This window comes from Macaca fascicularis, chromosome 5 (genome assembly GCF_037993035.2).
Source record: "Macaca fascicularis isolate 582-1 chromosome 5, T2T-MFA8v1.1".
Classification (NCBI taxonomy): domain Eukaryota; kingdom Metazoa; phylum Chordata; class Mammalia; order Primates; family Cercopithecidae; genus Macaca; species Macaca fascicularis.
The window spans coordinates 192704994-192718095 of NC_088379.1; the positions used below are offsets into that span (position 1 = coordinate 192704994).

The 13102-nt window shown below is 44.2% G+C and overlaps 1 pseudogene; it reads left to right on the forward strand.

Annotated features, from left to right (window-relative positions):
• Positions 1–1880: 1880 nt before the first annotated feature.
• LOC102123039 (peroxiredoxin-6 pseudogene) lies at positions 1881–2949 on the forward strand (annotated as a pseudogene).
• The last annotated feature ends 10153 nt before the right edge of the window (positions 2950–13102 follow it).

Here is a 13102-nt window from a genome sequence, read left to right on the forward strand (position 1 = left end):
TTCTCCAACTGTGGTCGGGTATTTAAACCTAAATGTTCAATACTCATATGAAAAGTATTTGTTCACTGGACAATAGCATCTGATGATGAATATCCTTGGATTCCAGTTGTTTCTACCAATCTCGACCTTTACTCCTGTGTTTCCAAGTGGTCTTACAAGTAAAGCAAATCTCAGACATGCTTTGTTGATCCAACAGATATCTAATAGCAAGTAGGCAGTAAGACAGCCATATAGCCTCTTGACCACTCGCAGTCCTCAGATGCCCTGACAAGCACATCAGACAAAAGGTTCACTCCAAGGCAGATGCAACGATATTTTGTTGATAGGATCAGAAAACTTCCTGAGGTTCAATAGTCATCCAGTGAGGGTGGGATCACAGGACTGAAGGAACCCTGACCCCAAGGGGCTACTTGGATGTGGGTCTTAAACAGATTCCTATACCTCCTTTCTTCAAGGGTAGTAGAGCCTGTAAAACCTCTCTTTCCCACCACATGTCTAGAAGTTTGCTAATTTCATGAATGAAATCGTTTTTCCTTCATTCCTTGTGCTAATTCACAATGCCTGTGGTTTAGATTTAGACATCAATATTTGAAGTCTTGCTAAGTCCACCTCTCAAGTGTAGATTGCCAATTGAGGCAGTTCAAATGCTAATCAGTCACCTATAAGGTGTAGGTTAAAGTTAATTCACACTGACACATATGCCACACTCTATACTAATTATCAATACATTCCATCAGATGAATCAGCACTATATAAATCAGTATGCTAAAATATATTAAAATAATTTAAATCAATTTACCAAAAAAAAATCTCTTAACAGAATTGGGCATGCATTGGGATTAGGAAAGGCTCAGAGCAGCCAAACAAATTTATGATAGAAAAGGAAATCAGAAATCATAAGATTTTCAGCAAACCAACATTGGGATAAAAAACTTTGTTTTCACATTTTTTTTTTTTTTTTGGTTACCATTTCTTAATAACTATTCTCTAACTACCACTCTAGTTTTTCTAATAACAAAGAGCAAATTTGCTGTCTGTATGGAATAGAACTTACCTTTTTTCTGTCTTTTTTTTTTTTTTTTTTTTTTTTTGAGACAGAATCTCTCTCTGTCGTCCAGACTGGAGTGCAGTCGTGCAATATCGCCTCACTGCAACCTCCGCCTCCCGGGTTCAAGCGATTCTCCTGCCTCAGACTCCCAAGCAGCTGGGATTACAGGCTCACACCACCACACCTGGCTAATTTTTGTATTTTTAGTAGAGACGGGGTTTCGCTGTGTTGGCCAGGCTAGTCTCGAACTCTTGACCTCAGGTGATCTACCAGCCTTAGCCTCCCAAAGTGCTAGCATTACAGGCATGAGCCACTGCACCCAGCCTAGAGCTCACCTTTTTTAAAACATCTATTAAAATGCCATGCTTAATAAAGGTAATAATAATTTTTAAATCAACATTTGTTTGACAGTAGAATTTCAATTATCTTAATTTTAGGAGTGTAGGAAAAATATTCTCATTGCATCATGTATAGAAAACATCCTATTAACATAGGACATATTGTTAGATGCACTAGGGTTCTATCAATTTTTCTTTTATTTAAATCATGGACAGTTACAACATTAAATTGTATTCATTGGGTTGAGGCGTTGAAGAACTCATCACCTTCCACATCCCAATTTTAACAACTGCTCTTTGCTCCTCATTTTGTATAAGCCAAAGTTGGTTCATCATTCAACTTCCACAGCGACTTATCTATTTCTAATGCTTGGCAAATTTTCCAAGGATTTCCTCCAGTGGTGCAGTAAAACATGCTATCACAGGCCTAATTTTTCTTTGAAGGTTTCTATTTTATCTTAAAAATCTGTATGAATTTTGTATGTAAATATACAATGTCTTCTTCGTCAGAACCACCCGGTCGGCTGCCATCCGAGCTGCGCCTCCTGGTCACCACCACTGCCACGCCCAGAGGTCGGCTTCTTGGGGACGTGGCTCCCAAATTTGAGGCCAATACCACCGCCCGCCGCGTCCGTTTCCACGACTTTCTGGGAAACTCATAGGGCTTTCTCTCATCCCACCCTCAGGACTTTACCCCAGTGTGCCCCACAGAGCTCAGCAGAGCTGCAAAACTGGCACCGGCATTTGCCAACAGGAATGGTAAGTTGATTGCCCTTTTTTTTTTCTTTTTTTCCTTTTCTTGAGACGGAATCTCTCTCTGTTGCCCAGGCTGGAGTGCAGTGGCGGGATCTTGGCTCACTGCAATCTTGGCTCACTGCAATCTCTGCCTACCGGGTTCAAGCCATTCTCCTGCCTCAGCCTCCTGAGTAGCTGGGACTACAGGTGCGCGCCACCACGCCTGGCTAATTTTTGTATCTTTGGTAGAGACGGGGTTTCACCATGTTGGTCAGGCTGGTCTCGAACTCCTGACCTTGTGATCCGTCTGCCTCAGCCTCCCAAAGTGCTGGGATTACAGGCGTGAGCTACTGCACCCAGCCAATTGCCCTTTCAATAGACAGTGTTGAGGACCATCTTGCCTGGAGCAAGGATATCAATGCTTACAATGGTGAAGAGTCCACAGAAAAGTTACCTTTTCCCATCTTCGATGATAAGAATCGGGACCTTACCATCCTGTTGGCCATGCTGGATCCAGCAGAGAAGGATGAAAAGGATATGCCTGCGGCGGCTCGTGTGGTGTTTGTTATTGGTCCTGATAAGAAGCCGAAGCTGTCGATCATCTACCCAGCTACCATTGGCGGGAACTTTGATGACATTCTCCGGTAGTCACCTCTCTGTAGCTGACAGCAGAAAAGAGGGTTGCCACCCCAGTTGATTGAAAGGATGGGGATAGAGTCATGGTCCTTCCAACCATCCCCGAAGAGGAAGCCAAAAAAACTTTTTGTGAAAGGAGTCTTCACCAAAGAGCTCCCATCTGGTAAGAAATACCTCCGCTACACACCCTAGCCTTAAGTCTCTTGGAGAAGTTGGTGCTGTGAGCCAGAGGACAGCTGCCAATCATGCCTTCCTGCAGCAATTCCATAAAAACACGCTGGTGTCAACACACCAAAGCTTTTAGGTTGCTATACTACTGGCTTATTAAATGAAAACTGGCAAGTTTCTTGGGATTCTTTACACTCTGCCTTCACCAGCATTCAATTCTGTTCATACATCAGCACTCTCTACTGGTTCTCTTTGAAATATGTTCTGTATTTAAAACTCAAATCTTGCTGGATCTTCGCAGGGCTTGTGACCAATGAGGTCATATTGGTTGGTGGTTGAGAAAGCTTGCTTCCCTCCATCAGAGAATGATATCAATTTTTCCCTCCATGAACGAATGACTGTCAATGTTTTTAACTGTCCTATCATAACCTCTCTTCAGTCACCCATTTTGAAGAGTGGCAGAACTTGAGGTTCAACTCCTCTGTAAATATCCAAGTATAAAACCCAGGAACTTAGAATAACCCAGATGTTATTTAATATTCTGTGTTTGGATCATAGCTGGGGGAAGAAAACCTTTTTAATTCTGTACCTTTCTAGTAGATAACTGAAGTAAAGAGCAAGCAAAGAGAACTTTCAATATTTTGCTATTAAAAAAAAAAATGTGGGCCGGGCGCGGTGGCTCAAGCCTGTAATCCCAGCACTTTGGGAGGCCGAGACGGGCGGATCACGAGGTCAGGAGATCGAGACCATCCTGGCTAACACAATGAAACCCCGTCTCCACTAAAAATACAAAAAAATTAGCCGGGCGTGGTGGCGGCGCCTGTAGTCCCAGCTACTCGGGAGGCTGAGGCAGGAGAATGGCGGGAACCCGGGAGGCGGAGCTTGCAGTGAACCGAGATCCCGCCACTGCTCTCCAGCCTGGGCGACAGAGTGGGACTCCGCCTCAAAAAAAAAAAAAAAAAAAAAAAAAAAAAAAAATGTGGCCGGGTGCGGTGGCTCACGCCTGTAATCCCAGCACTTTGGGAGGCCAAGGTGGGTGGATCACGAGGTCAGGAGATAGAGACCGTCCTGGTTAACACGGTGCAATCCCATCTCTACTGAAACTACAAAAAAATTAGCTGGGCGTGGTGGCGGGCGCCTGTAGTCCCAGCTACTCAGGAGGCTGAGGCAGGAGAATGGCGTGACCCGGGAGGCAGGGCTTGCAGTGAGCCAAGATCATGCTACTCACTCCAGCCTGAGCGACAGAGTAAGAATTGTGATAAGTTTCTATCAAAATGGAGAAACTACGGAAAAGGCCTCCCTTGGCTTCCAAGGAGGTGTAGCAGGTGTGAGCAATCCTGGTGCATGTGCATTTCACACAGGGTTTGCATTTATGAGTCTGCTTTCTGATAATGCGTACATGAAAGAGGACACCATGTGAAGGGGAACTCTGCCGGCAGTGGGGAAAATGTTTTATTATAGAACTCTTCTTGCAGTGGGTTTTGCTATTTTCTAGATTTTACTTCTTAGGGAACAACAAACAAAATCCTTTGTTAAAACTGAAAAAAAAACACAATGTATCAATGTCTATTTTAACATAAATGTTAATATTTAAAACTGATTGCCTAAATCACTTCTAGTTTCTGTATGTGTACCCAAACTAATTTGGAATCAGGAACTTAGAGGATACTTCTAAAAGAGACATTTAGAGGTCATTGTGAAGGATGAGGAATGTTCCACGAACTCACTGCTTTTTACTGGTAGCCTTGAGGGGTCGAATCATTCTGTTTCTCAATGCCTATCTCAGTAAGAAGCAAAGGAATTTTGTAAATAAATATTTGCTCCGTCAATACAAGCAGGATCAATTCTATACGGAACAACCCAGTGCATGCAAGTTTCCTTTATTCCTAAAAAGCCAGTCTGCAGGCATTGTCTCCCAGGTGTAGACCTGGAAAATTTAGAAAACTATGAAGTCTCCCACTATAAAAAATAATAATAATAACTGTTTAATGCAATCTGTTGCTCTTTTGTGGTAAATTGCCTTCTTGGAAGCAAAGCAAGAAACACCTGGATGAGGGTCTACAAAAGCCACAAAAGACAACGTAACATTAGTTGTCCTTGGGAAGCAAACTAGATGACTTGAGGTCAAGGGTAACAGACGTCCTTTTACCAGTGACCTTGTTTCATTTTACTGTTTGTGTCATTTACATGTATTATCCCTTTTAGAAAACAGATTCATGATAATTTTAAAATAAATTATTTTAATGACTTCAGAGAAGAGCAGCAAATAACATTTTTGTCTCATTTATCATCATTTAAGCCTTGAGGTTCTCACCCAGTCAGCTCTGATGGAGCTCAAAGTCCAGCTAAACAAAGCTTCTATGCCTGACACTGCTTCACAATGGAGTGTCCACACAATCAGTCCTTGCAGCAGAAACGAGAGAAGGTATACAAATGGAAAGGCTGGGCTCAAGGGACCCACAGCATTGAACAAGCTCCCTTTCATGAGACAGAGAGGGAACAGAATATATACGTATTTACTCACATATGCAGAAACAGTCCTTTGAAATTATGGATGCCTAAGACCTACAGTGATTGACATTATATTCATGGAACTGGATTGCATTTAGTGAGGGGAAACCAAGCATAATTCGCTCTTCAACTTACTTATAGTCATTGAAGGATTATCTGAATTAGCAAAAGGAGCATCCAGTACTAAATTAAACAATCTAAATATGTTAATGCCTACCACAACACACATATATTTGTTTGAGATAGAGGTTAGGCCGTGATACTCTAGGTAGAGGCTTTGCAGTATTCTTTTCTTCCCTTGTAGAAATGAAGGATGAGATATTATAGGACATTTGTCAGAATCAGTTCTAGAGCCTTCAAACAGAAACTCAAAGTATACGTGACCTTTTAATAGTAGAAAAAAAGTAGGACAGTATTCTCTCTCTCCCAACACGCGCACACGCACGCGCGCACGCGCACACACACACATGCACTCCTCTAAGGGAGCAGGAACTTTCAAACTGGCCATTTTTATCCCCTGAAGTAGGCCTCTTCATGTGATCGGTTGTTTTGGGGGGTGGAGGGTTGTATTCATACACTTGCTCAGATTAGCTCTATGCAACAAAGCTGTGTTGATCTTAGACATCCATACGCCTGCCAGCTCTGTTAACTAACCCGTGTGGCTGTAGGTGTTACGGATTTGTAAATTAAGCAATCCTAAGACATGGATGCTAACAAGATGTAGTTGAACTTGTGCTGCCTTCCTGTGTTGGTATTGAGAAAGCACTGTAGCCTAGACTCAGGTTCACAATGTTTACACTCACACATCTACAACAGTTCTCGATTTTTATGAATCACCTGGATTTTATTAAAATGCAGATTCTGGTTCAGCAGGTCGAGGGCAAGATCTGCACTTCCAACAAGGTGACGCTGACACAGCTGGGCCATGACCCACACCTTTAGCAGGACTGTGCCCCTCAGACAGTGTCTGCCTATAGAGTCTTTCATACATTTTGAAATTTCAAGCATGAGATTTTGAAAATTTGAATACATGTAACTATACTACCTACATAAAAAATAACAAAAGTTAGAAAACAAGTGAAATCATTTTTGTTGAAACCCCAGTATTCTGTAATACAGCCGAGTGAAAAATGGGTAAGATGAGCAGTAACAGACCCTCTATAGGAATCTTGCCTTTGAGTTGGGAGCTTTTCATCATACTCACCAGGAAAATTTCCTCTCCTGAACCTCGGCTACACCGCTCTTCACAGACCAGATTGAAGCTTCACTGAGACTGGCTTCAGGGATTTCCTGAACACAGTAATCATTTTTTTCTCTTTTAGATGTTTTGCTTCCAGAAGGCAAAAAAGGACAAAATGAACCTCGGAGCAGAGCCTATATGATGATTTTGCAGGAATATTAAGATGGGTTCCCCCAGCTCATTATACTTAGCAAACTAGGGCAGGAACAGAAAACCAAATAGCACATATTCTCACTTATAAGTGGGAGCTAAATGATGAGAACACACGGACACGAAGAGAGGAGCACACACACACTGGGGACTCCCTGAGGGTGGAGAGTGCGAGCAGGGAAAGGATCAGGAAAAATGACTAACAGGTACTCAGCTTAGTCCCTGGGTGATGAAATAATCTATACAACAAGCCCCTCTGACATAAGTTTACCTATATAACAAACCTGCACATGTACCCTAAATCTAAAATAAAAGTTTAAAAAATTAGAAAAAGAAAAATAGCCAGGCATGGTGGCACGCACCTGTCGTCCCAGCTACTCGGGAGGCTGAGGTGGGAGGATCTCTTGAGCCCAGGAGGTCAAGGTTGCAGTGAGCCATGATTGTGCCACTGCAATCCAGCCTGGGTGAGAGTGAGAAATTACCTCTTTAAAAAAACGAGAAGGTGGGCGCCCTCGTAGGGTGTATTAGAAAAAGTGCTCCCTCCGGATGGATGAGGCCCCTGGATAGATGGTGCTGAAACAGGTCAGGGTCACTGGTCTCATTGTCTAAGGTGTTATCCAAGCTCATTATCTCACAACCAAAAAAATTCAGGAGCGTGGACACAAAGAATGAGGCTGGAGCAAAAGTTTAATGAGCAAAAAAAGCAAGCTCTCCACTGTGCACAGGCGAGCGTGAGTGGGTTGCCATTTTTACAGTTGAGTACAAAAGCTTTTAGAAGAAACTCCTCTCATCTATGTAGCTGTTTGAGTAACTTCTCTTTGTGAAAAGCTGTCTGCAAACTCTACCCCTTGTCTATGTAGTTGTGGGTATGACTCTAGGTAAGCTCAAAGCGCCACTTCTCTTGCTTGTAAAACTGTGGGTTTTGTTTTAAGGAAGCCCCCTCGTCCCTGTGCAAGTTCCCAGGGAGCCCACCGTGTACATGTCTGAAAAGAACGGGAAACTTTTCCCTGGGATCTGGCTAATCACACGAAGAACAAAAGGCTTCTGTGCCGGACCTTGCGTGCTAGTCTGTGCAGGTGCAACCTGAGTTTTCCCCAGGCTGCTCTATTTTTGCCTGTAGCTACGATTTTTCAGGCAGGCTGCTTCTCCAAGGACCAGCCTTAGTTGTCTGCCTAGCTGATGTTTCCTTCTTCTCCCTCAGTGCTTCACATGAAGGAAAAGATGCCCTTCCTCACAAGTGTACCTGGCCCACAGCTTGAAGAGCAGAACGTGGGTTGGATTTGTGAAGGGCACAGTTTGACCATCACCGGGGCAGCCCATCGAAAACTCTCCTAGTCGGCTCATACCAACAAGGAAATCTTGTAGAAGATGTTCAGTAAATTAGAGGCAAGTGTTCACAGGAAGCAGTCTTCTTATTTGCTTTTCTAATCCCTCTGGTGGCAAGAGATCCTGAGTGTCGGGATTCCGGGAGGTGGAGGGGCTGACAGTGGTGCAACGTGGGGCTCCATTTTCCCTCACTGCCTTGGACGTCTGCCCCCTGGTGTCTGGTCTTTATACCTGATACAGTGTTTGCATTGTGTTATGGCTGAGTTATATCCCCTCACCCAAATTTACAGCAGAAGTCTTAATCCACTGGGCATACTGGCTCACGCCTGTAATCCTGGCACTTTGGGAGGCCAAGGCAGGAGGACTGCTCTCAAGGCCAGCAGTTTGAGACTAGTGAGACCTCATCTCTACCAAAAAAATAAAAATAAATAAAATATTAGCCGAGTGCAGTGGCACGTGCCAGTGGGAGTGTTGCTTGAGTACAGAAGTTCGAAGTTGCAGTGATCCAAGATTGCACCATGCACTCTGGCCTGGGCAACAGAGATCCTGTCTCAAAAAAAAAGAGAGAGAGAGAAAGAAAGACGGAAAGAAAGAAAAAGGAAGGAAGGAAGGGAGGGAGGGAGGGAGGGAGGGGGGAGGGGGGAGGGAGGGAAGGAGGAAGGGAAAGAAAGAAAGAAAGAAAGAAAGAAGAAAGAAAGAAAGAAAGAAAGAAAGAAAGAAAGAAAGAAAGAGAAAGAAAGAAAGAAAGAAAGAAACTCTAATCCCCAATAACTCAGAATGTGTCTGCATTTGGCAATAAGATCTTTAAAGAAGTAATTCAGCTAAAATTAGCTCATTAGGGTGGTCCCTCATCCAATCTGACTGGCATCCTTATACGAAGAGGAAACAGGGACACAGACACACACAGAAGGAGGACGGAGTGGAGACATACGGAGAACTCGGCCATCTACAGGCCAAGGAGAGAGGCTGGAGAAGGAGCCAACCCTACTGACACCCTGACCTCAGTCTTCCAGCTCCAGCGTTGTGAGGAGATGCTATTGTGTGATTTGAGCCTCCCAGTCTGTGGTAATTTGTTATGGCAGCCCGGGGGGACTGAAACACCTCATCCACTAGACCTTGATAATTTACAGAAAAACTCAGAGGTAAACGCTTGTGAGATTATAGGGAAAGGATGCACCATGATTAGACCCACAAAAGGTCCTCTCCACTCCCCGACTTCCCCTCCTCCACGCAAGTCCACCCACGTTGGCAGCAGTGGGCTTGAGTGGAAAGTCAGCAGCAGCAATGGAGCCTTGAAGCTGGCCCATCTGTGTCAGGCGAACGGTTCAAACAGAAGGAACACTGGGAGAAGGCTTTTCCCATTTCTCCAACCACAGCTTCAGAAAATCTCTGATATGCAGAAAGCGATTATTTCTCTTGCTCTTTCTAGGAGGTTTGAAGGAAAAGATACCACTCCTCATGCATTTTTCATTCTACAGCCATTTAAGTCCATTGCTGCCAAGAAAATGAGGAACCTAGTAAATGACTTCTAATTAAAAATATAGGAAAGCTTCAGGTGACTTCACAAAGATGTCCTGGCAATATAGTGCATTAGTAAATCACCATAGATATCATGGCAATATGGTGCATTAGTAAATCACCGTAACTCCCCGGATCTAGGCAAATAAGCACAGACCTATTTATTCTTGAATTTTTTTTCAGGATATGAGTCCCCTGTCCAATCCGAAGGTCTACTTGAACACAATTTCAGTTCTTTTATTCTTTCCCAAATAACATCAGTAAAATAATTTATGTTCGTTCTCACCAAGAAGAAAACCAAACCCTTCTGATACCATTTCAACAACTCTTATTCCTCCACTCACAGCCTCCCCTCAGGGGAAGTTTTTTCTCCCTTTCTCCAAGCCTTTGCCTTCCTTCTGCCTCCTTTGTGGCTAAAATTAATGCACTGCCTAGAACCAGACCTGTCACCTTCTGACTCACATTTCCCCATAAAGGTACTGAAAAGCCTTAAGAAGATTCATGAAGCATCATTAGACACTGAATTAAAACTGTAAATATTAAAAAAACTGTGGCCAGGCGCAGTGGCTCACGCCTGTAATCCCAGCTCTTTGGAAAGCCAAGGCGAGTGGATCACTAGAGGTCGGGAGTTCGAACCAGCCTGGCCAACATGGCGAAACCCCATCTCCACTAAAAATGCGAAAATTAGTCAGGTGTGGTGGTACACTCCCGTAATGTCAGCTACTCAGGAGGCTGAGGCAAGAGAATCGCTTGAACCCAGGAGTCAGAAGTTGCACTGAGCCGAGATCACGCCACTGCACTCCAGCCTGGGTGACAGAGATTACATCTTAAAAAAAAAAAAAAAAAAAAAAAAAGTGTTTCACTATCACTATAATCAACTCAGAGAATAGCTTTGTTGTCCTCCATTCTCTATGGAATGCCAAACACTTGTGCTATCTTAGACTCACAGGGCTTGAAACCGGCCCAATTGTCTTATAGAACTGATGTTTATGGTTTCTTTTGAATCCACATGGAAACTGACCTTCCCAGTCTTAAAATTTGAGACAGTTACATTTGTCTTTTCTGAGTTCCTTTCTCAGGAACCAACCATCAGCCTTCCTAGATAGTATCAAGGAGCTGAAACTCATCAGATCACTGCCTCTGGACAATGAGATGCCAGACCCCTTGCCCATCATGACTACCTAAACGGCCACCTGCTTCCTGTTGACCTACTCTTTCTACTTATCCTTTCCTAATTCCTGTTTTCCCACACAGGGTTACATTCCTTCCCTGCTATATAACCTCTAGTTTTGGTTGTTCAGGGAGATGGATTTGAGGCTGATCTCCCATCTCCTCTGCTGCAGCACCCGATTAAACTTCTTCCTTGGCATACTCATTGTCTCAGTCATTGGCTTTCTGAACAGCGAGCAGCAGGACCTAGACCGAAGCCCTGGCGTTTTGGTAAGATTCAATGTCTCTGCAACCAAGTTGCTTATTTTCACCATGCAGTAAACATAAGTACCATAGGCCGGGTGCAGTGGCTCACACCTATAATCCCAGCACTTTGGGAGCCGAGGCGGGAGGATCACGAGGTCAGGAGATGGAGCCCATCCTGGCTAACACGGTGAAGGCCCATCTCTACTAAAAACACAAAAAATCAGCCAGGCGTGGTGGCAGGTGCCTGTAGTCCCAGCTACTTGGGAGGCTGAGGCACGAACCTGGGAGGTGGAGGTTGCAGTGAGCCAAGATCGTGCCACCGTACTCCAACCTGGGCAACAGAGCGAGACTCCATCTCAAAAAATACATACATACATACATACCATATAAGCCTTGTTTAGATAACTTGTTTCCTTTAACTCACTCTTCAGATACCCCCCAATCTCAGCTTCAGCCTTTGCCCCATACCACTCTCGTTACCCACTCTTACTAACAGCCATTCATTTCATCTTTATTGGATCCAGCTTCTCTATCCATAGACATGGTTTCTACCACACAACTCCTGAAACTTAAACGTGCATATGAATTACTTGGGTATTTTATTAATATTTGTATTTACTTCAGCAATTCTGGAGTGAAGTCTGAAATTCTGCATTCCTGCTAAGCTCCCAGGTAATGCCAGTGTTACTGATCTGAAACTGTACATTGGTTTAAAATATTCTATTGTAACCCTTTGTGGGGTTTTCAGCCTCCAAACACAGGCTCTGGGAGTTAAATTGTACTAGTAACTTATATATCACTTCTGCCAAATAGCCAAATCAATCCATCAATGAATATTTGTTGAATACCTACTCCAAAGTCCCCTGTAAAATATGTTCTTCTTAGTTTGGTAGATAGTTCTGAAAGCATTTACCCTTTCAACTGTGTGTTTGCGTTTGCAACAGAGTCTCACTCTGTTGCCCAAACTGGACTGCAGTGGAATGATCTCAGCTCACTGCAACTTCTGCCTCCTTGGTTCAAGAGGTTCTCTTGCAGCCTCAGTCCCCTGAGTATCTGGGATTACAGGTGTGTGCCACCACGCCTGGCTAATTTTTGTATTTTTAGTAGAGATGAGGTTTCACATGTTGGCTATGGCTGGTCTCAAACTCCTGACCTCAGATGATCTACCCGCTTGTGCCTCCCGAAGATTACAGGTTTGAGCCACTGCATCCAGCCAACATTTCAAGTTCTAAAAGCTCTAATCCTTTCATAGAGTCAGTATTCTTCCCCTTTCTCCTTATCTCATCACCCAGGTTTTTTTGTTTTCTGTTTTCTCACAACACAGTTCCAATGTGTCACCGAAGCTGGAGTGCAGTGGCAGAATCTTGGCTCACTGCAGCCTCCACCTCTCAGACTGAAGCAATCCTCCCACCTCAGCCTCCCAGGGAGCTGGGAATACAGGCACTGACCACCACACCCAGCCACTTTTTGTATTTTTAGTAGAGACGGGGTTTCACCACGTTGGCCAGACTCGTCTCAAACTCCTGGCCTCAAATGTTCTTACCCCTTCAGCCGAAAGCGCTGGGACTACAGGTGTCAGCCATTGCCCTGGCCTACCACATTTTAATATAAGATTTATATATATATATATTTTTTTTTTTTTTTTTTTTTTTTGAGACGGAGTCTCACGCTGTTGCCCAGGCTGGAGTGCAGTGGCGCGATCTCGGCTCACTGCAAGCTCCGCCTCGCGGGTTCCCGCCATTCTCCTGCCTCAGCCTCCTGAGTAGCTGGGACTACAGGCGCCCGCCACCGCGCCCGGCTAATTTTTTGTATTTTTAGTAGAGACGGGGTTTCACTGTGGTCTCGATCTCCTGACCTTGTGATCCGCCCGCCTCGGCCTCCCAAAGTGCTGGGATTACAGGCTTGAGCCACCGCGCCCGGCCAAATGTTACAGTTCTTAAACACGGCATGGCCGGGGTTTCCTCCCTCGGACGTTCAAATGTGCCTGGAGCTTTTTCCTTCAGTTGGGTTGGCGGT